The sequence below is a fragment of the Pithys albifrons genome, chromosome Z (genome assembly GCF_047495875.1).
Source record: "Pithys albifrons albifrons isolate INPA30051 chromosome Z, PitAlb_v1, whole genome shotgun sequence".
Classification (NCBI taxonomy): domain Eukaryota; kingdom Metazoa; phylum Chordata; class Aves; order Passeriformes; family Thamnophilidae; genus Pithys; species Pithys albifrons.
Window position 1 is genome coordinate 9398641 of NC_092497.1, and position 21740 is coordinate 9420380.

Here is a 21740-nt window from a genome sequence, read left to right on the forward strand (position 1 = left end):
TGCAAACCTCTTCTCCCATCTGATGTCTGGGAATTGTTACATCTCTGGAGAAAGACAGCTTCCCAACAACTCTACTTTGCAAGATCCCATGGATGAAGGTGTGTTGCAGAGGGCTGGTTGCTAATGCTTGCTGCTAGTGCCCCTGCTTTGCTCTGTGCTGTGCTGCAGTGGTGGGATAGGATCTTTATGTTCTACAAGAAATATCCTGTGATGCAAGTGGCTGCTGCCGTGATAGACTGTCCCATTTGCTTCCTAAGAAATATTCTTAAGACAACCTTCCCTGAGTCTGCACCGAGGGTGTAGCCATCTTACCATACTCCTCATGCAAGGCCATCCACAACCCTCAGCCCTTCATGGTCATCTACCCTCCTTTGAGAGCAGAAATGTGGGTGGCAACAGCTGGGGCCTTTTTGCAGCCCAGGGCCTTGCAGGGTGAAGCAGAGATTTCACACTGTGTGACAGTGGCATTGCAGAGCCACAGCTGGGAATGGGCCATAGGGGATGGAGAATCAGAGAAACACAGAATATGCTGAGTTTGAAGGGACCCACAAGGATTATCAAGTTCAACCCTAACCCCTGCACAGGACAATCTCCAAGAGTTGCAGTATGAGAAGATGGAGGTGAATCTGCCAAACCCATGTCTGAGGGGAAAGTGGTAAGCAGTCCCAAAGAGTGGGTGGGAGTGTAATGTGGAATCCTGTTGGCTCCTCAGTTGTGGGAAACGCCAGCTGATTTAAACCTGCTGGTGAGGATGCTGTTTTCTGCTGGGAAAGCTGCTCTTCACTCACAGTGGAAAGGAGTGACATCCCACATGTTGTAAACATTTCCAGAAACGAGCTCCTCACCCCTTCTCCTGCAGTTTGCATGGCCTGAATGCCTGTGGTAAGAGTAGACAGGGTTGTCAGGAGAGAGATATGGGAGGATTCCACATGGTTGCCCTATGACTCGCACTGGCTGCAGCTCTGCCTGTCCTCCAGCTGGGCATGGGTGATTTGGTGTGCCCCACAACAGAACACTGGCTTGTCTCTCTGACCTCTCCTTTGCACAGGTCTGGGGCTGAAAACTGCAAGTGGAACCCTAATGTCCTGAGGCCAGAAGCCAGAAACCTCTGCTTTTGCCAAAAGGCAAGCTGTGACCCCCATGCCAGCACTCACAGGTGGCTGGTAGGAGCATCTCTGGGACTTAACTGAGCACTAAGGTGGCAAATTCACCACCCACTAAACTTTGTGCTGAAATTAGAAGAGTTCCCCCCCAGTCCCGTGTTACTGTCTTCAAATGCCAAAGGCATCAGAGGATGCCCATCCAGGTACTCAGTGCCTGGAGGGAAATACCTTATGATTTGCCTGCGTGAGCAGCCGATCTCTCCTCAGCCAAAGGTCTCTGGGGCTGTTAGTAGATGACTCCAAGAGGAGGGGTAGACACTGATCTCTGTGGTGACCAGTGACAGAACCTGAGGGAATGGTGTCAAGTTTTGTCAGGGGATGTTTAAGTTGGGTATTAGAAAGAGGTTCTTCACGCAGAGGGTGGTTGGGCACTAGAACAGACTCCACAGGAAAGCATTCACAGCACCAAGCCTGACAGCGTTCAAGAAGAATTTGGATAATTCTCTCAGACACATGGTGTGACTCTTGGGGATGGTGCTGTGCAGAGTCAGGAGTCAGACTCGATGATCCTGAGGAGTCCCTTCCAACTCAGCATATTCTATGATTCTGTGGCCATTAGGTTTGAAAGCCCTCAGCTGTCCCCACAACTTGATCACAAATGCTAATGAAGGGTGTCTTCAGGAGTTTTCAGCAGGGTATGAGCTGGAGCCAAGTACCTCTTACAAAGGGTATTTGGTAGAGGTGGATGCAGGAGACCTTTGGGAAGAGCAAGGTTCACCCACCCATCATTGCATGGGCTGCTGAATGCTTGGGCAACAGAGTAGGACAAGAACATTTTGTCCTGGGACAGCACAGGCAAAATGACTCTTTCCACCTTCACCTTTCCATGTTTGAGACTGGTGAAGAGAAATAGTTATTTTATAGAAAGAAACTAGGTCTTACATTAATAGAGAGAGATTACAGCTTAATGTGAGAAGAAGAAAGAAGCTAAATGAGGTGCTGATGCAGTAAGGATCTTTATTGTTAAGCAGTCTTAATAATGCATAGTGTTGTACTCATCTTTCAGTAACTTTATTCCACTATTGTAAATCTGTTTTAGTGATCCCATCATTTCAGCTTTAATTCTAGTTCCATCTGCCAGCCAGGCAAAACTCCTACCTTCCTCTCCTCATATCAAACACTGAGAAATGCCCTGCTCCCACAAATACAGCTCCCAGACCCCTGTGGGTGCAGCACTCTGTCCAGCACAGAAACCCATCTGGTGTAGAACCACTTCCCAGACACCACAATGTGGAGAAAGAAGTCTGTGGCATCCAGTGGGAAAGCAGAAATTGGGCAGGTAGAAGTCCTGGTGGGAATGGCAATGAAACTAGATAATGCTAAGTCAGGGTGCACAGTTAGAGACACCATCCCTTTCACACAGGCTCTCCAAAGAGCTGCAAAACTTCTCTTATCAGAGAAAAAAACACGAAGCAAATAAATTATATATATTTTGTTTCGGAAATCCCTAGAATAGGATGGAAACCAGCAGGTTTCCTCCTGCATCCCGTTAATGTCCCTTTGCTGCTCCTGTGAAGCTGGAGACCAGCTTTGGGAGCTGTTTTCTGAGCAACTGGGCAGCAGTGCCCCGAGCTGAGCTTTAATTAACAGAAAGTGGCCACTGTTCTGCTCAGCGCAGCAACCTCAGACTTCAATTGCTGATTGAGGCAAGAGCCATTTCTCACCAGGTAGAGGAAATAAGGCTTGCATTGGAACATAAAAGATTGTTTTAATTAAATCTGGTATTTCTAAGCCCGTCTCTGGCTGCAGCCAAACGGAGGAGGCAGCTGGAGCCGGTCAGAAAATTCCCAGCAAAAAAGGCACATTTTTCCACTTTGTAAGCTAGAAATGGAACATGATAGGTAAGAAAGGGGTTTTATTTTATTCAGAAGTATGTTTGTCTCTTAGCTATGCAGGTTGGAGGCATCAAATTGGGCATCACAGAAAAGCTTGTGAGGTGTCTCAAAGGAGGAAAATCTTTCCTGCATGGGGTTTGTCCTAGGGACTGACTGCAGCCTGGGGTGGCCCAATGAGATCAAATCCCAGACCCATCCATCACACTGCCTTTTGTCTATGCACAATGGTCCTGTCCTCCCTTCTCCAGCTCACGTCTAGCTCCACAGTGGCATTGTGGGAAGGTCAGTATCCAGATAAATTTCTGCCTCAGCACTGTAAAAGACTTGAGGTGCTCTGTACAAAACTCTGAGGATTTCTTTTTTTGCCAGCACTTGTGTGTTGAGCCTGCATCTCTCCCCATCAGCAGTCAGCTCTCTTTTGGGGTAGTTTTAGCTAATTCAGTTCTGTAGCACAAGAACAAAACCAAGTGGACAACAATCCCCAATCTCATCAAATACCCTGAGGAGGCTGTAGAAATGCCCTCAGTCTCAGCTCTTATCTGCATTTTCTAAATCTGTCGTGATTTTGGAATCCTCAGCTGGAGCAGCAAATCCCTTCAGCTATTCCCTCTGCACTCACCCAGCCCAGGAATGGCCTATGCTGGACACTGAGCACCCTCTCCCAGACTGCACCAACCTGCTCCCTGGACAGAAGCACCCAGACTAAAACATGTTTTTAAAAGCGTGTCAGCTGTGGGGTTTTCCTGCTGAAGAAGGTAAAATTCAGGGCTCCCTAAAAGCATGGCTGGCCCAGATATCAAACTGGATTTAGGCTTGAGCTTCACAAAATGGTCAGGTAAGGGACCAGCAGACTAAGTAGCACAAATAACCCAGATGGGACCATGCTTTCTGTAGCCACAAGCCATCTCCCAACCATGCACCGAAGCAGGCTGAGTATGTCTCTCAATGGCTTTAGAATCATAGAATACCCTGAGATGGTAGGCACCCCCAAGGATTATTGAATTCCAGCTACTGGCCCTGCACAGGACAACCTGAAGAATCACACAACATGCCTGAGAGCATTGTCCAAATGCTCCTTAAACTTTGTCAGACTTGGTGCCATGACCACTGCCCTCAGGAGCCTGTTTGGTGCCCAGCCACCCTTTGGGTTTGCTCAGGGGTTGCTCTGCATCACATATAGCTCCTTTTCTCCACCTGTTTCACTGGGGTTTTTTGACCAACCAAGTAGTTTGTTCTCCAGGAGTCCCATGCTGGCTGTCAGCACATGGCCTCGGTGAAGTGACCAGGACATCTGGAAAACAGGCTCCTTCTGAACCCTTTGAAGGTGCTTGGGACCTCCAGCATCTCCCCGAGCCAGGACTAAGAGCCAGGGGAAAGACTAAGCCACAGTGAAGAAAATGTGGGACATTAGCAGCACCATCAGACCCCAGCATTCGAAATGGAAACTTCCCAGCTTGTTTTGTGCAAATAGTTGATATTAAATCCTCAATTTCTTGCCTAAAATAATCATGATTGAGCAAATACACAAAAATATGCCTGTATTCACAGACAGAAATACATTTACACACCACATATCTGGAGTTTCAAACGTTACATTTGCCCAGAATGCTGCTTCAGCAAAACCAAAACTATTTTCAGTACAAAGTCAGTCACAAAAACCCAACTTTCCCAGCTCAGAAATTTCTGGGGCAAAAGCAACAATGGCTATTAAAGTGAAACTCTCTGCCAAGGTATTTCCAAACCAGAGAGCTGCAGATGAATCCAAATGGTCACATCTCAACATTGGAATAAATTTAGACAAACAAACAAGTAAATTGAGACTAGCATGAAACTACTGGAAATGATCAAACCAATTTACATCTCTTTCCTTCCTTCCTCCTTGGAACTACCAGCTTCTTTCTACCAGTAAGAAGGTGAAAGATCTCAAATTTTTATCTCAGTACAAGACAGGAAATAGTCCTAAAATCTCAAATACTTCCATGGATTAGAATTGTTTTTAAGATTTATTATTTTTTGTGGTATTCTGTGGTGCTTCTGAAATACCTCTTGCCAATGACTAAACTAAAATAGCTTCACCTGATCAAGCAGAGGATCCAAGGTGTTTTTGTGGTGTATCAGGAATGTTTGTCAGCTGTCTGGGTCCCATCGGTGGCTGCAGTCAGCAGATTTAAACATATGCAAAAACCTTAATTAATTAGCAATTAGGTATGGCAGCTTGTCAAATTGCAAAGCCTGGCACTGAAAGGTGTAGACCCTGGCCATGTACTTTCAGACTGTCAACACTTAAACAGGGCATCATTAAAGTTTTTGTGACAAGGATGTGCCATTAAGCCATGGATTTTGGAAACGTAGAGTTCAGTTTCAAGGAGTGAAAAATGGGTGGTAAAGTACTGGAGATGGTCTGCACCAAACTGCTCCGTATGGGGATAGAAGGGGGATGTGGTGCTGTGGACTGTTGTCTCTTCTCACAGGTCAAGCATGTTCATGGCTCTCCAGCCAGATGTTCTCTGGGCTGGCTTGGGAACATCAGGTGGATATCCCAGCTTGTGGAAGCAGAGGTCTGCCCCTCTTATAAGTCTTATAAGCCCATATCAGAGTCCATCTCCCATCTGCACCACTGCTGGGACTACCTCAATCCATGCCAACAGAGGAATTTGGTTGAAGCCAAGTTTGACTTTGGATAATCCTGACTGGAGTCAGCGGGTGTTCACATGCACCAGGACAGGGTGTTGAGCATGTGAGCCAGTGCTGTGGTGGTACATTGGGGAGTACCAAACAGGACAGGGCATGTTTCCCACTGCAGCCTACGTCCCATGGGAGGAAACACTCCCCTGCACTGTCACAGGCACTGCCCAAATTCAGCTTTTCTGCAGCTGTGGCAGCTTTCATGGCTCCACCACTTCCAGCATACCAGTATATGTGAGAGGTGCTGGGCAGAGGAGATGGGACAACAATGCCTGGGTACCCCTGGAAATGCCATGTCTGCTGGATGTCCTTTCCAAGGGGTTTTCTCCTGCTGCTTCTGTTTGCCAGCCTGGCTGGATCAAATAATTTATTTCCCACAGAGCCTGAAAAAACACATTTCAAACAATTTATTTTGAGGATTCTTACATGTTTACTAATGGATTTTCCAGCAGAGGTGCAGACTTCAGGTTCCTTAAAGCCCACTGCCCATCGCCTTGGTTCCTCCTGTGGACTGCACAAGCTGCCCACCTGCCCCCAACAGGAGGGAAAAATACTGACCAACTTTTCCTCATGAGAATTTTGAAGTGCCACACAGGAGTGAGACCAGAGCTTTCAGCCAAATGACACGACTGGCTGCCCACATTCACCCACAATTTAGGCCATCACCAGCACATTGGGTCTAGGAGCAATGGTGGAACCCAGACAGCGTACACTGGAGACCCCACAGGGGTGTTACTGTGCTGCTGTGATTTTGATATCCTTAGATGGGCGATAAGCTATCTCCACAGATAAAAACAGGAATTCAACATGAAAAATGCAGTCATTATCCAACTAGACAGAGTTTTCTCAGCTCTGGAAAGCTCTGAGTGGAGGCAAATGCGTACAGGATTGAAATTTCAGTCTGCTCCAACTTCCTCCTGGGGCCACATCTATGTAGAGAGAAAGAAAAAGATTTGCTTCTTTCAGAAGGGGCTTAAAGCTCTTTACATATCACCAGGTGCTTCATGCAGCATGCTGACCATGTCTACTCATTCCATCTCATTTTGTTGGCGCTTTAGTCACACTAATGACAGTCCTAACATTTCAGGATGGCTCTGAAATAGCAGCTTAAGTGAGCGTTTTACTGCAAAGGAGAGGATGCCAGAAGTTAGACTCCAGTCTCACGTGTCCTGGCATCCTCTCTGCTCTGCACCTGCATGTTGGGAACATCTCCTGCAGAGATGGAGAGGCGATACCAGCTGGAAATAGTCCTCTCAGATCTCTCCTGACACATATTCCATTACGACTTTGCACATCAAGCAGGACTTTGCAGTAGTCTTTTGGTGGGGCTCATGCTTTGAATAATACTTGCAAAAATAAAGACAGCTTAATCCAGAGCAGGAAGAGACAAAGTGGAGAGGAGAAAAGTGTGCAGCTACATAAAAAAGAGCTGCAAAGTGGACTGGAATAAGCAGAGATCACCTCCAGTGGGCACAGACAAAACCAATCACAGGCACTCAGCAGGGAAGGTTTAGGCAGGACATTAGGGAATATATCAGAATGATATGGGCAACATAGCACGGGAATCAGCTGCCAGTAAGAGGCAGGAGCTCTCATCAGCTGTTTTAAAGAAGCAGTCAGCCCCATGCCTGGCTGGGCAGTGCTGGGCTTAGCTCAGGGCAGGAGCCCTGGCTGCCCGTGGTCACTCTCAGCATGAAAACCTCCACAAAATGGAGAGGAGACAACGCTGTCAGCCCTGCCTTGCCACCCACGGCTAAGAACAGGCAGGGAACAGTTGATGTTGTGTCTGCAGTGGCATCCTACAGGTCCTGTTAATCACACTGAAATAATCAAATCTGGGAAGTCAAATGCATTAACTGCTAATTACAGATGTTGCTAACACTGCAGGCACTCTGTGTCCCCACCACCAGACTCAGCCCAACACAGGGAGCCTGGCACTGTGAAAGGGATGTGACAGCCCTGAGCATGAAGTGCTGGCCTCACCACCCCATTGCAAACACCACTCTTCTTCCTCACTCGAGGGTACTTGCAGCCTCCTGGGTGCATGCACAAAGCACTAATTAAAGGATGTGTTATTATTCCGGAAGTAGTCTACGTGTTGTCTCCTTCCATGACCTTGGGTAATGTTTTTTCCCCCCTTACAGGGAGGACAGTGCTTGGCCAGACCCTGGTATGGGGCAGGAGGGAGGCTGAGGGCCAGAGCTGCAGTGCTCTGATCCAACACAGCATTGCATGTCCATGTAGTGAAAATGCATGAAAACCATAAATCCTGATGGCATTTCTCTCCTGCCTGCCCATTTCAGCTCAGCTCGTCTCCTCCCAGCACTCAGCAATGCAGCAGATGTGGCTCAATCTTGAAATGACAGGACAGCCTTTAGCACATCTGGGAGCTCTAATGACATGAGACGAAACTTTGGAAATCAGACCTCTGAGCTGCACCAAAAACTTTCTGAAATGCAGGGAGCCTGCCCTAAGGAGCAGTAAATCTTGTGGACTCAGTCCCACACAAGCACCAGAGCAGGTTTCCATTTCAAACCTGAGCTTTCTCTCAGCAGAAGTGGGGCTAACCCAGCACAGAAAACCTGAGGGCACAACACCAGGAATAGGAAATCGTGCTTCAAAGCAGCAACTGTGCCTGGGTGTCTCATTGCTTCACCCAGACACCCAGCTCCTGGGCAGCCTCTGATCCACAGTCCCAACACAGACATAATTTCAACCAGCATGCCTCAAACTACTTATTTAATTGCCTGATACTCATCTCTTTATGAATCACTAATTACTATGATCTTATTTGCGTTTGCACTGACTAGATGCCCTGGCAGCATCATGCTCATTCTGTCACACTACTTGCCAGGTCTTTTACTGAACTGTGGCTGCAGATTTCCTTTTCTAAGTGAATTTTATTCCTTGCATTAATTTGGTTTTACAGACAAGGCTTTAAGCATGGAACAAAATAACTCATTAGCCTCAAATAATCCAGTGACCAAAACAGGCCATGTGTCATGGACTCTTTTCCAGCCCATACTGTCCTGGCAGCAACTGCAATCAAGGGGGTGGGATTTTTTTCTCAGTGACTGCCCTGGGGATATCTCCACATGTGCTTTAGCCCTCACAGTAAGTGCCAGCGAGTTTAGATTGAAATCTGGACCCATATTTCTCCAGTAAAATCGTTCTGATTGAAAACCAAAGTGTTTCCACTAAAAAGAGAACAACTGGAAGCAAAACAGTGCAGTTCTGGCCAGGCAAAAGGGGGACTGCCTACAATGTGGTGATGAGTTATAAGAAGGATTTTCTGAGCCTCATCTGCTACTGTTTGTGTGTGTAATGTGCCGTCACATCCATCACCTGTGATACATTTTACCCCCTCCTACAGGTCACATATCCTAAAACTCTAGGGAAGCCCACTGTCAAGGACATTTTCCAAGATCTTTCTGTGTTTCTTGTCAATGAAACCCCATGGATTTCCACAGCATTTCTCCTCTTTTACATTCAACTCCAAAGCAAGCTGTTTGTTTGCAGGTTGGCAAGGGCAGGAACTCAGCCTGTGGGCAGCCAGCTCCCAGTCTGACCCCCAGCCAGGGCTCCATACCAATTGTTCTGCACAGGCTTTTATGGTTCTTTCAGCTGCACTCAGCTTTGATTATGCCTGATCAAAATGCATGTGGCCAGCTTTGATAATCACTGATGATCAGGAGCTTTTAGGAGGCAAATGATGGGGCCAGTGCTGGCTTGATGGATCAGGTCATTAGGAGCAGCTGTTTCCCTTCTTGGTTTGCTTTTTGAAAGGAAGTTGTGTTGTGTTTTTCCCTTGCTTCTCTGGGAAGCTGTGTGAAGCTGTTTTGGGGTCCTCTGGCTACTGCACCTTCTTTAAAATGTAATGGTTTTGGTGACTGTGTGGAGAGAGGTCAGCATAGTCCTGCTGTATTCTGGCTAGCGTGCACAGCAGTGGATTTGAATTTCTGCATAAATCAGCTGACAGTCCTACTGGTGCTCGAATAGTTCTCCTGGCTGTAAGGGGAGCATCTTATCATCACAGACCCCTTGGTGAAGGCAGAGGTATAGTCATGGTGAAGAGGGATTAGAAGCAGTTTCCAATGCAGTATTCATGTTCCTGAGCTCTGCCTGCTTAGCTGGGTGGGCTGGAGGCAAGAAGGGATCCTCTGTAGTGACCCAGCTGTGATCACCTCCTGGAGATTTGGGAGTGAGGAGGTGCCTGTGAGGCAGTGAGGCAGCCCCCACCCTGCTTGGTACAGCCTTGGTGGGATGCCTCTTCCTCAGGGAAGAGCGGTGATTTTCCAGATGAGACTTCAACCCCTTCAGGATGGAGAAGTCATTGTAATTACCACCCACCAATGTGAAAAACTATAAACATGGTGGTCGTAAACATCCCCTTGCCCTGGAGGAACTGAGCTGCTGCCAGCAATTAGAGAGTCCGTTACAAACTCCACAATGTGTTTCCAGTCCACATCACACTTTCTTTCCCTGTCCTCCTTGGGACCCCTGAGCTGTGGCTTGGAAGGCCCACATGGACCTGGGGAGTGATGCAGCCCTGGCATCACCACCAGTGTGACTGTCCTTGGCTTTGCACAGTCTCACCACAGGACTCGTGGCCAAAACCTTTACTTTGCGCAAGGACCTGCTGCTGTGAGGGCAGCAGTTTGTGAGTCTCCAACAATCAGTGGCCTCTCTAGAGAATATTCCCACCCTTCAGATACAGCCAGGGACCTGCTGCAGCTGTTGAATGTCGTAAATGAACCAGCCTCCAGACTCTGTTGAGCTGCAAACATGGGGGGAAAGCCAGGCAAGGAAAAGTGAAGCTGTATCTAGAGGAATCCATCAGAGATGGTATGACATCTTGCTCTGCCTGGAGAGATTTGACAGCCCTGGACTAGAGGCAAGCTGAGCAGCTTACACAACCCTAAGTAGATATTTCTGCTGTGGTAGGGCTGAGTGCATTCTCAGACAGGTTTATCCTTAGATGTCCCACCATTCTCTGGGGACAGGTTTGCTTACAAGGTTAATTGTAGGTGCTAAGTATCTGCCTCCCTGAGGACACCTAGCTCAGACCTCCTTGTTCTGTTGAGACACTGTCAGTTTAGGAATTAATTACGAATGTGAGTTGGAAAAAAAATTATCATTTGGTTTAATAAAAAAATAGAAAAAAAAAAGAAAAGGGGGAAGGAAGAGAAAATTTGCCAAAGTCATACATTAAAAACAAATTATGTTCAGCAGGCAGGTGAGTCAAGGCCTGCCAGGCAATTGGGAAGGCAGCATGCAAGTGGTAATTGAAAAAAGCAAGACGCAAGCAAACTGCTTATGTGCTGGCATAATAAGTCCCAACACATGCACAGTCACAAATCTAGAAACAGGCAGCAGTAGCTGGAGTGGGGATAGCTTATCCTGTGTCCTGGGGATCCCTGACCTGCCCCAGCACTGGGCTGGGGTCTGCCTGGAAGCAGGCCAGGTACCTCAGTCATGATTCCTCACTGTGCTCCTCTCTCAGACCTGAGTAATCTCAGACGGCCCCTAGCATTTGTGTCCATGTGAGTTAGTGCCAGGGCTCCCTTTACAACCCAAATTAGGGGCTGTTGCAGAATGCAAGCACGGAGTATCTACTGCAGGAGGGATCCTGCTGTCCCTTCTTAACTGTCTGCTTCTCTTCCCAGCTCCCACCTTGAGGAAAGCCTTGGCATCCCATCCCTTCCTGCTCCTCCTGACATTCCTGCTGTGTTCAGCCTCAGGCAATGCCCAGGGGAGACTTTATCCCCAGGAAAGTCACTGATCTTTCCTACATACCTGGAAGCTGGAGGCAGCCCTGGCCAAGGAGCTCCCTAAGGCTGCTAACTAACAGCTGAACTGGATGTGTGCAAGCAGGCAGCCCCTTTCCTGGACTGTTGTGTCTGAGAGGCAGTCCTCCTCCAGGGCCAGGTATTTCCTTACCGTGTGAGCTCATGAAGTGTGATATGGACTTTTCTTGTGCCCCAGGGGTCCCTCTCTGCAAGGGGAACAGACCACATTGTCCACTGCAGCAAGAGCAGGGCTCTTGCTGTAACATTGAGCCTATGTTGGCTCCTATGCCCAGCTGTTCCTGGGGGAGGGCTGGAGATACAAGGGAGCCTTTTGGTTTCCTCCTCAACTCCTAATCTCCAGGCAGCCTTGAAAAACAAGGAAGCGGTAGCAATGGAATGGGAACTGGGAATATTTTCCATCTTACTGCTTTGGTTGAGTCAGCTCTATATGTTGACAACCAGGATGCAGTCAAGTCCTGAGTTTGCATCATTGAGTATCTGCAGAGCGTCTGCATCACAAGAAGTGCAGCAGATCCTCCAGTAATGGCTAACCTGGCCTGATTCCCATCCCAGACCCTCTCAGCAGGACTCTTGCCCACAGAACATGTTATGTTTAACCTGAGCAGCTACTGGTAATCCCTTCTCTAACCTCATTCCCTCCTCAACCCATCACACCCTCCCTCACAGTTCCTTTGTAGTCATTTCATGTTTTGGGCTCTGTAGCTTTGATTGTTTCAAATCTAGAGTGGGTCAACCAAGATCAGGACTCATTTATGAGAGATGCTGTACATGCAGAGATCATCCCTGCCCTGGGAGCTTACAGATAGCTCAACAAACCACAGTTTATCCAGGCACAAGGTGAGAATAGAGACACAGAGAGAGGTAGTAACTTGCCCCATGTCGCACAGATGCCCCTACATGAGAAGCAGTCCCCAGCCAGGTGCAACCATGGCCCCACATAAGGCATGTGGAGTGCTAAACCCAAGACAAACTAAGTGCAGCTGGCATAAAATCCATGCAGTACATTGAACTGTAATGATTCTGACAATAAAGCAACCCAATAAATATTATGAAATGAAAACAGCCCTCCGGGAGCGTTTGCTATCGATTGCTGAGAGCTGGCATTTGTGCAGCAGATTACGTGCAAGACAGGTTCGCTCTGCCTTTTCTTCTTTCCCTTTTAAATGCAGAATGAAAAGAGCTCTCTGGAGTGTGTGTTGGAGGGATACCCCCTCCCTCTTGTGCTTGGGCGCTGTTAGAAAGAAAGAGAAAGGTGAGCAAGATAAGGAAGGTTGTGAAGTCACTGGGATAGGAATTTGGGGGTGCAATTCCTGTCCCTGCAAGCAGTGATAGTTCCACTGATGTCCCCCCATCCCAGCCTGCAGAATTAGGATTTCCTTTCCTACCCTGAAACATCTGTATCCCTGTGGCTGATGAACAATGTGAGTCTCCTGCCCTAGCATGGGTGAGGAGAGTTGTATGGTTTATGGAGCTGATCAGTGGGATCTGGAGTGTGTTCGTCTATGCTGAAAAGGACATGCCATGGTGGGAGGAGGATGCTTGCCATCAGCACTTTGCAAAGATACAGCTCTGGTCTTCCTGCCCCCCTATCTCAGGTGTGCATGGGTGACTATAAATGCTCCTTGGGTGGCCTGGCACACAAACCAGCTCTCAGATGGGTTCCATGGGGTTGGTGCTGTGAAGACAGGAGCATTGATATACTCTGAATCATTACTTGGCACCTCACTAAGTTTCTCTGGTCTTTGCCTGACATGGGCTAGTCATAGTGTCCACACCTCACCACAACCACCACTTGGATTTTAATTTCCCATTTCTCCTGTCCTCTTCTCTCAGTGCCCCACAGGTTGGCCAGCTGAGCCAGCTCTCCTCTCCCTGGATGGATTATCTGATGCTGTGTGGGCACTGTGTAGTGCAGGAAGATCCCTACTCCTGTTCCCTGAATGGTGTTGCATCCTGAGCAGCCAAGCCAGGCTCTGGCCTTTCTCACACAGAACGTTGTGTTGCAGAGCATGCATTCCCCTTGATTTCTCTGACTTCTGCCTGATGTTTTTTGAATTCTCTTCATCGGCTAATTAATCCTGTTCCCAGTGACAGCCTTTCTGTTGCTGCTAATTACAGGAACACCAGCCTGTGAGATAAGTGTGATGGACTGGTCCCTACCTGTGGCTTGTAGTAAGGATGGGCAAACTCAAAGGACGTGAGAGAGGGTAAGGGAATTCCTCATAAATTCAAAGCATGAATTAGGTCAGCAAGCTGTCTCTTCTGGTATGAGGAGTAGGATCCATTGGACAAAGCTAAGCAGAGCCAAGTTCCAGAGTAAATAAGCAGTATTTCCAGCAATAGCTAGCAGGTGTTCAGCATTCTGGCCACGGATGTTAAACACTTACTGGGATGGCAAGGGAGGCTGGGCAATTTTATAGAATAGAGAGGTTCATGGTTACACTGGAATTATATCTTGCTCAGGAAGTTCCTGAGCTAAGTGGCTGCTGTGTCTTTAATGAACACCCAAACACTGGCAAAAGAGGGCCTGTGCCAGCAAACCTCAGTGCTGAGCTGGGCTCTGGCAGTGCAAAACCTCTCCATACTGCTTCTCAGCTGGTATCTCTGCCTGCAGCTATCACCATTTCATCCAAATCCTCTCTTCTGCAGGCTCAGGGCAGGGCACAAAACACTGACAACCACTGCTCAGGCACTGCTGGCATGTTTGCCACAAATAGCTCTGCACTAAAAGAAATACATTTTAAAGCTCCTGCAACATAGCAAGAGATATCCCTTAGCGTGTGTTATCACATCAAGTTTACCCAGACTGAGCTCAGTCCTTTCACCAGCCTCGTTTTTCTAAGCAGCAGCTGATTGTGATTTACCAACTAATGTCTCCAAAGCCTTGGGTTCTTTCTGTTTGGTTGTTGTGCTGTTTGTTTGTTTGTTTGTTTGTTTTTAAAATTTTATTGTTTGATTTGGTTTTTTTTTTGTTGCTGTTTTTGTTTGTTGGTTTGGGGGTTTTTGTGGGTTTGTTTTTGTTTTGCTTTGTTTTGGTTTTTTCATTTGAGAGAGCTCTCCTGCAAACAGCTTAGTCAAGAGCAAGCAAAAGAAGAAAAGCAAGTGTAGTTATCCCTCAGTGGGGAGTGAGGATAAATAGCTCCACCTATTGCGGGCATTTTGCAGACTGATGTTATGACCAGCTGCAGGGTGCAGGACAAGAATGGGCCTGACTTTGTTCTCAAATACTTACCAAAATAAATTTCAAGTATCTGTGCTAGAGTCAATAGTTATTACACTGGATTTTTATCAGTGTGAGTGATAGCAATTGAAGGTTTTTTTCAAGGCTTTTATAAGAAAAAATCATTCCTGCTGGCTAAAGAGATACACTTCTTTGCTAACTGGAAATAATCATATGCATTTTGATATCAGCATCTGCTAAATAAGTCCAGGGCTGTGTATTAATGAGGGAGCTGTAAGAACTTTGGAGTACAGGCTTAGAATTCAAAATGATAGGGATGGATGAGAGTGAGTGTCTGGAATCAGCCAGATGAAATTTAGTACAGAGAGCACAGGGTGCCACATTTTGGAGAGATAAATGAATGCATGAATGCATAGACAGGAGAGCCCGGAGAGGCAGCAGGATGGCAGGAAAGGATCAGGGGGTTCAGATGAATGACTAACTTAGCATGAGTCAATAGTGTGATGGTTTAGCAAAAAGGGCAGCTCACCTCCTGGGATGCATAAATGTTGAATGTTGGATGTAAGCCATTGAAAGCTGTAATTGTGCTTTGTCTGAGCCGTGTCCAGGTCTGGACACTGCAGTTGAGGGCACCAGCAGATGAACCAGAGAAGAATGGCAGTATGTTTGAATCGAAAAATGCTAAAGTGGGCCAAAAAGCAACACTTCCTGTCTGTGAAAATACTGGTCTTTTAAGGGGGAGAAAAGGAGGGGCACTGGCTCAGCTCATTTCTGAAAATTAAGCTCATGATTTTGACTCTACAGGACAGTGGTGCTTGCTTCTTGCTATTTCTGTCCCTCAGACCCTTCTTCTGGGTCATTTGAGCCTGGCCAAAGGAGATCTTATCCTTCGACATATCAGGTTTCTTTTGGTATGTGTTATGATGCAAAGCAAACCATTCTCACCTGTTATTTTGCAGGTTATCTCCTTTCCCACTCACATCCTACAGTTCACTGGGATGCTTGATGAGAGACATGGGCTTCTTGACAGACTTCTGGATAGGGAGTCTGGTTTCAGTGTTCATGCTCCATGCTTTGCCTTTACATTATTCCCTGTGAAAGCTAAGAGAGTTGCAAAAGTCTCGTGTCTCATCATTGTGACATGTACTATAAGTCTGAGCAATGTTTGGGAAAATGGTAACCTGGAGAGCAGACAGCCCCTCTGACCTACTGCTCTTGATACTCATGTTCAGTATTATAAGGATGGATAGCAATAAACCAAAACCCAGATATTTATGTATGGAAGTGGAATTGATTTGGGGCTGACCCTTTCCTACTGGAAAATGACTGGCTCCTTGGTTGCAAAAAAACCTGTGATGTTGCTGGGAGGCTCCAAAGACATTTTGTTACCCACTGCTCGATGAAAGCAAGAGGCAGACTTTTCCACACTGCCTGCTTCCTGTTTGTAATGCGATGTGCATACCGGCCTCTGGGTGACATTAGCGTTTAGGTGGGTGTGTGTGTACACCGGAGGAATACAGGAGTGCCGAGCATATTCCAGAGTGGCAACACAGCCTATAGATTAAGCTCTTCTCTCAGCAATATTAGGGCAAACCTGCAGGAGGCCTCTTGAAATCAGAGGGGCAGATTATCTTGATAATAAAAGCAATCAGAATCTGTCCTGCCCAGGATATTTAAACGGCACCACTCACTACACAAGCATCAGGGAAGTGACTAGGGCTGTGTGGGCAGTTTTTCACAGGGTTTGCAACAGTGCCTGTGGATCTGCCACTGCAGAAGGAGGGAGGACAGGCAGGCTATCCTGTGCCTTCCCTCACCCTGACCCCACTGTGCCACTGTGTGGGGTGGGAAAGGGAACAGAGCAGCAGGACAGTTTGAGATTGAATGCCTACCTGAAAAAAGAACAGCCAAGAGAGCCATTTATCTCCACCAACAGTGGCTGAAATAAGTCAAATGAACCACCTCCCCACAGGACTTCTCCTTCCCTTAATCATGCCTCTCTCCCCGCTCCTGCACAGGTGACACCCATGCACACTGCTCTGCTCCAGGTTCCAGCACCCCAAGTACAGACCCATTCCCCATGGGTCATCCTTGGCAAGGATGAATCCTCCTTATCCCTCCTCGTCCTTGCCCACGTCCTTGAGCTGCTACCACACCCTTCCTGGGCGTACCTCTGGCTGCCCTCACCCAGATGCCTATGTCACCTCTGATAGCTGCAAGGTTCCTTTCAGGCAATTCAGGGGGCTGGCAGGGCTCACCTGCAGGTAAGCCCATGCCATGGGAGTCCTCTTCTAAAACTGGTTGGAATCCTGGGTACCGTCAGCTACATGAGGTCAGCATATGTGACACCAGCCAGCTTGGTGTTGCATGTTGAGTAATTCACCATGCTCTCCACCAGCTCAGTGACAGCATGTTGATCTCCAGCTGTGCAGGACTCCAGGCTGTGATTGTGTTATTTATCTGCCTCTTCCAAAGTGTTTTGGGCTTAGCTGGCTTCTACCAGAATAATTACCTGGCTGTGCTGGGGAGAGGAACCTGAGATGGGGTTGCAGAGCTTATAAAAGTCTGACTAGTCAATAGCACCTGTCCTGTCCCACCAGACAAATGGACTCTCGGGGTGAAGTGCTCGTTCTCTGGTGTACGATGGGAACTGATTCAAATCTGCTCTTGCACAACCAAAGTGCTCAGATGTCCACTGCTTAACAGGGCTCATGGGCTATGTTTGAAGTGCTGTGTTCAGATGAGACGTGTCCTCTTCAGAGGGCTGCACTTCCCTGTTGGCTTTGCCTTTTGATTCTTCCTGGCCTTTTTTCTATCTTTTTTCTTTTTTTTTTTAAATAGGGTTTAGAAATGAGGCCAGTGCTGGAGTATAAAATATCACTTATTTTTAAGGAATAGGAGACAAGATGCCCCATTTAGCATTTGAGCAGTGATGCCTCTGGTTTACCCTATCCTGTCTGCCAGGGAGGGCTATGAGGGCTAAAGTCTGATCTGTGTGTTGCTGTAGGGGTGCACCGGCACAACTGCTACACACACACACACAGACACACAGACACAGACACACACACAGACACACAGACACACACACAGACACACACACCCCAGGGCATGCACAGACACCTGACAAAAGCCTTTCACATCATCTCCCACACCAACTGTGTATGCAGAAGCTGTCACCCACGTTCCCTGTCCTGCAGCCATACTGACTGAATGCATTGCCAGAGAAACTCTTTGCACCCAAACACACATGTCCAGCCTGAATGTTTTGCTGTGCTTACCAGTGTGAGTGCTTACCAGAGCCACATACAACCTCTATCATGCACTTCTTCAAATGAACAGAGGAGCACAGGGAGCCACACTCTCCTGTATGCTATGACCAAGGCACAGTGATCCTCCACAGTGCTGCTGAGCTGCACCCATCGCAGCTTCTCATCTGAGCACAGCCTGTGCAGACAGTGTCATCCCCCACCCTATCTCCCAACCACACACCCCCTGACCGGCAGGCTGCACCCTTGCCCACCACATGCCTGCTGTAAGAAATCACTGCTAGGTCTCTTACTAGCATGGAAATCAAAACTAATCATGAGCAGCAGTGGCTACACGTCTCTAGTGGGCAAACAAGAGGCCTGAGCAAGCCCTGGGTGCTACATGTAGTCAGGTCACATGTTCCTAGGGGTGTCACTTTCACAGTTGAAATAAGAATTGCCACAGACCGAGGTGACATTTTGTCTCACAGGCTATATGCACAAGGGTGTCAAAGGCCTAGCTGGGAGTAAAGTGCAAGGCAGAGATAAGCTCCCTGTTCATTACCAATGGAGCGATGTCAGGTCTTGCTTTTCTGCTCTGAAAAACAAACCTGGTGATTGCATACAGCTCAGGCTGCTCAGGGAGGGCAGGCTCTGACCTTGAGAATCCATGCCCAGCTTGGCATCCCTAGTGTAGGATTTCTCCTCCATAAGATATCTGAAGCACATTTCCCCATCCTCTCTGTTCTGACAGGCTGACTGGAGATGCAAGAGGTTGCTGCTCTCAGTTCCCAGCTCCAGCAGCCCCTGAGGGTTGCTAATGTGTTTGTCTCCTGCACTGGCTTTCAAAATGCACCTTGTCCCTGCCTCACAGCAGACCTGCCTTGTCCCTTCACTCTCACCTCCGAGGAAATGTTTCAGCATCCCTGTCTCCCTGCAGCTCCCAATCCCTTGTTCTCCCAACCGTGGGGCATGGAAGTGGGGATGTGGACTGTGAGGCACTGTGTGCTGCAGGGAAGGGAGCCCTGCAACCAGGCAAAACATAAATGAGGCTTTTGAGTGATCTGATTACTGCTGTTTCCTTTTGTCCCATTTTTCTAGCAGCAAAAGGACCCCTGACCTCAGCACTGTGTTATGTATCAGCCACCACCTTTGATTCCCTGTACCAGGGATGCAGTTCGCTCCATACCCAGGTTTGCTGGCAGACAGCTTTCTGGGACCGTGTGTGCTTGAGGTTTGATCTCATTTGCTTTGTGCTTCTGCAGAAAAAAAACCAAAAACCTGAGCCGTGCTGTGAGAAATACCTCAAAAGAAAGGAGGGGAAGCATTACCTGGCAGGGCACAGTCATGCAGCTCAGGAACCGGCTGCCTCTCGTGCAGTGCTCAGCCAGTGCCACTATATGGTGCCCAGTGGCCTCGAGCAAAGACAGGGGAGCTCTTGTCTTTTAGACAGTGAGATCTAAAGGGATGGAAATTAGCATGAGACTGGACATAGAATGTAGGACAAGGCATTGGAACTGGAGCTCCTACACGAGCCTAGGGATGTTCCTCTTGCCCCTGGGGTGACTGAGCAGAATGCGAATTAATGTCAGAGTCCTGGGCATGATGTGAGGACACTATCATCTCCTTGGGGGTTGAGAGGATGCAGGGGCTGCTGTGGATACCATGTACAAACCCTTGATTTCAAGACATGAAGTCAGCAGACCCCAGCTGGGATTGAAGTGGAGAAACCTATCAAGCCAAGGCAGGAGAAAGAAGCAATGTAGTGCTGAGCCCCTCAGCTTGGCAGAGACAGGTAATGCCCCTCCATCCTCTCGCTCTTGGGGGGAACTTGGCACTGTACTTCAGCCCCTCAAGTCTTTTCCAGCTCAGATCTCTGGTGTCCGGTGCCTGGTGTCAAGCACAGGCACAAGCTGCAGACAGCTCCCTCAGCACATCCTGGCAGCATGTTGTGCTGCGTCCTGCTTGCTTACATGCACAAAATGCCATTTTTCACAGTTTCATATGTCTACAAGACAGGTGTTATCCAGCTGCTGGGAGAGATTTATTTACAAAAGTTTATCTCTCTTTCTAGATGTGCAACAAATCTGATGAAGTTTCGACATTGCTTCTTCCACCATCAGCAGAGAAATTGGAGTCAAGATGCCTGCACTCCCAGCTGGGATATGCCAGCGTGGCCAGGAGAGGAGGCTGGGCCTGGGGAGTGGAAAAAGTTGTCTCCAACATCCATCAGTACACGGAGGGAAGCTGTTGAGACCTGACATGAGTTGGTCTTCAGTCTGGATACACATGGTTGAAGTTGAGGTGGAATGATCTTGCTCCCGGGGTCCTTCTCCTGATAGGAAGAACAAAGTTCCTCAACACAACATGTCATGTAGTTGCAGCACTTATGGGGTGATGCAGAGAAGCTGGAGGAGTGCAGGTGCAATAGACTGGGGGGGAGGTAGGCAAAGGGGGAAAGGAAAGAGGGAAGGAGGGGACGGGGAGCAGAGCAGGCACTCTGGAGAGAGAAGAGAATGCCAGGGGAGTGCCGATATATGTAAAAGGCAATTAAGACACAAAGAAAGAGGAAAGTGAGACCTGAAAGGTAACTGACTAGAAAATTAAAATTGTTCAGCTACAGAAAATAGATCTAATGGCTTCAATGTAATGCAGTTCCCAGCAGATCTGCACAAACAACATATGAGTGGGAGTTGCCTTAAAGGGGCAGGGAACTGAGAGGAGACCCAAGTCCTCTGGGGTCTCCAGAAACCACTTTCCTTTCTGATTGCAGGAGCAGGCACTTTCCAGGCTCCTTCCAGGCTCTTGCCCATGCTCTGTTTTCTTGCTGCAGACCTCAGATCACTGGATGCCAAACTGCTCTCCCCAAGGTCGATCAGACACTTTAGTCCCTGTGTCACAGCCAGTGGTTTCAGCACAAGATGGCAAGGTTGTGCAAGTGCAGGAGGCCACATGGGTCCTTTGCCTGCAGGGGGAAATGCCTCCCCTGTGACTTGTGGGGTTAGTTACTGTACCCTCAGTGCAACCTGGATTTTTTTCTGATGGTTCCTCCAGTTTGCTGAGATCATTTTAAACTCTAAAATTTTGTCCTCCCTGGTGCTTGCAATCCATTCTGGCTTGCTGATGCCCGTGGATGGAAGATGTACCCTCTGCTTTCAATCTCCTGAGCCATCACCTAAAGCATTGGCTGAACCAGGACAACATGTGCTCACCCCACTCACCGGGTTCACCAACAGACTGATGGAAAAGATCAATGAGCATCCCTACAAAAAGGGAGAGCTGTTGGGGACTAGAGCTGTGGACATCAGGAGGGCAGGGAGTGTGAGCACTGATGCAGTATTCCCATCTTTGCCAGGGCTGAACATGCTGAGCAGGTTGCTGGAAGGATAAAAGCTTGTGCAGAGGCAGAATGCAAAGGTGGACACCTGATCTGTAGGAGCTGGTTCAGACTCTTGATGAGGAACCCCACTCTGAAGACTCCCCAGGAAGATCCAGTGGAGGGCATAGCCCAGCTGCATGGCAAGGAAAGCCTAAACCATGTCCTGGGAATACTAAAGGGACAAGAGACAGTCCCAGAGGGCAGGAGAGCAAATGGCCTGGCTAACCCACTCCATCCCTCCTGACATTTCTGCTAAAAGGGGAATGTGGGGAAGAAGATTTTTGTTTACCAGCAGGCATCACCAGCACCAACACACCCAGTGCCTATATCAACAGCCATTGTAAGGGCAGATATGGGGTCAGCTTCTACTCCTGTTAGGGTAAACACCATAGGCTGCTATGCAGTGGCTGTGAGGGGACATCATACTCTCTCCACTTCTCCA

General features: G+C 48.1%; 1 protein-coding gene across 1 annotated transcript in view; it reads left to right on the plus strand.

The window, feature by feature from the left end:
* Positions 1-20336, plus strand: part of GALT (galactose-1-phosphate uridylyltransferase) — a 55583-nt gene extending 35247 nt beyond the window's left edge. The window contains exon 12 of the mRNA XM_071580831.1: positions 19994-20336. The gene's annotated coding sequence lies outside the window, so the exon portion shown is untranslated. The remainder of the gene's footprint in view (positions 1-19993) is intronic.
* The last annotated feature ends 1404 nt before the right edge of the window (positions 20337-21740 follow it).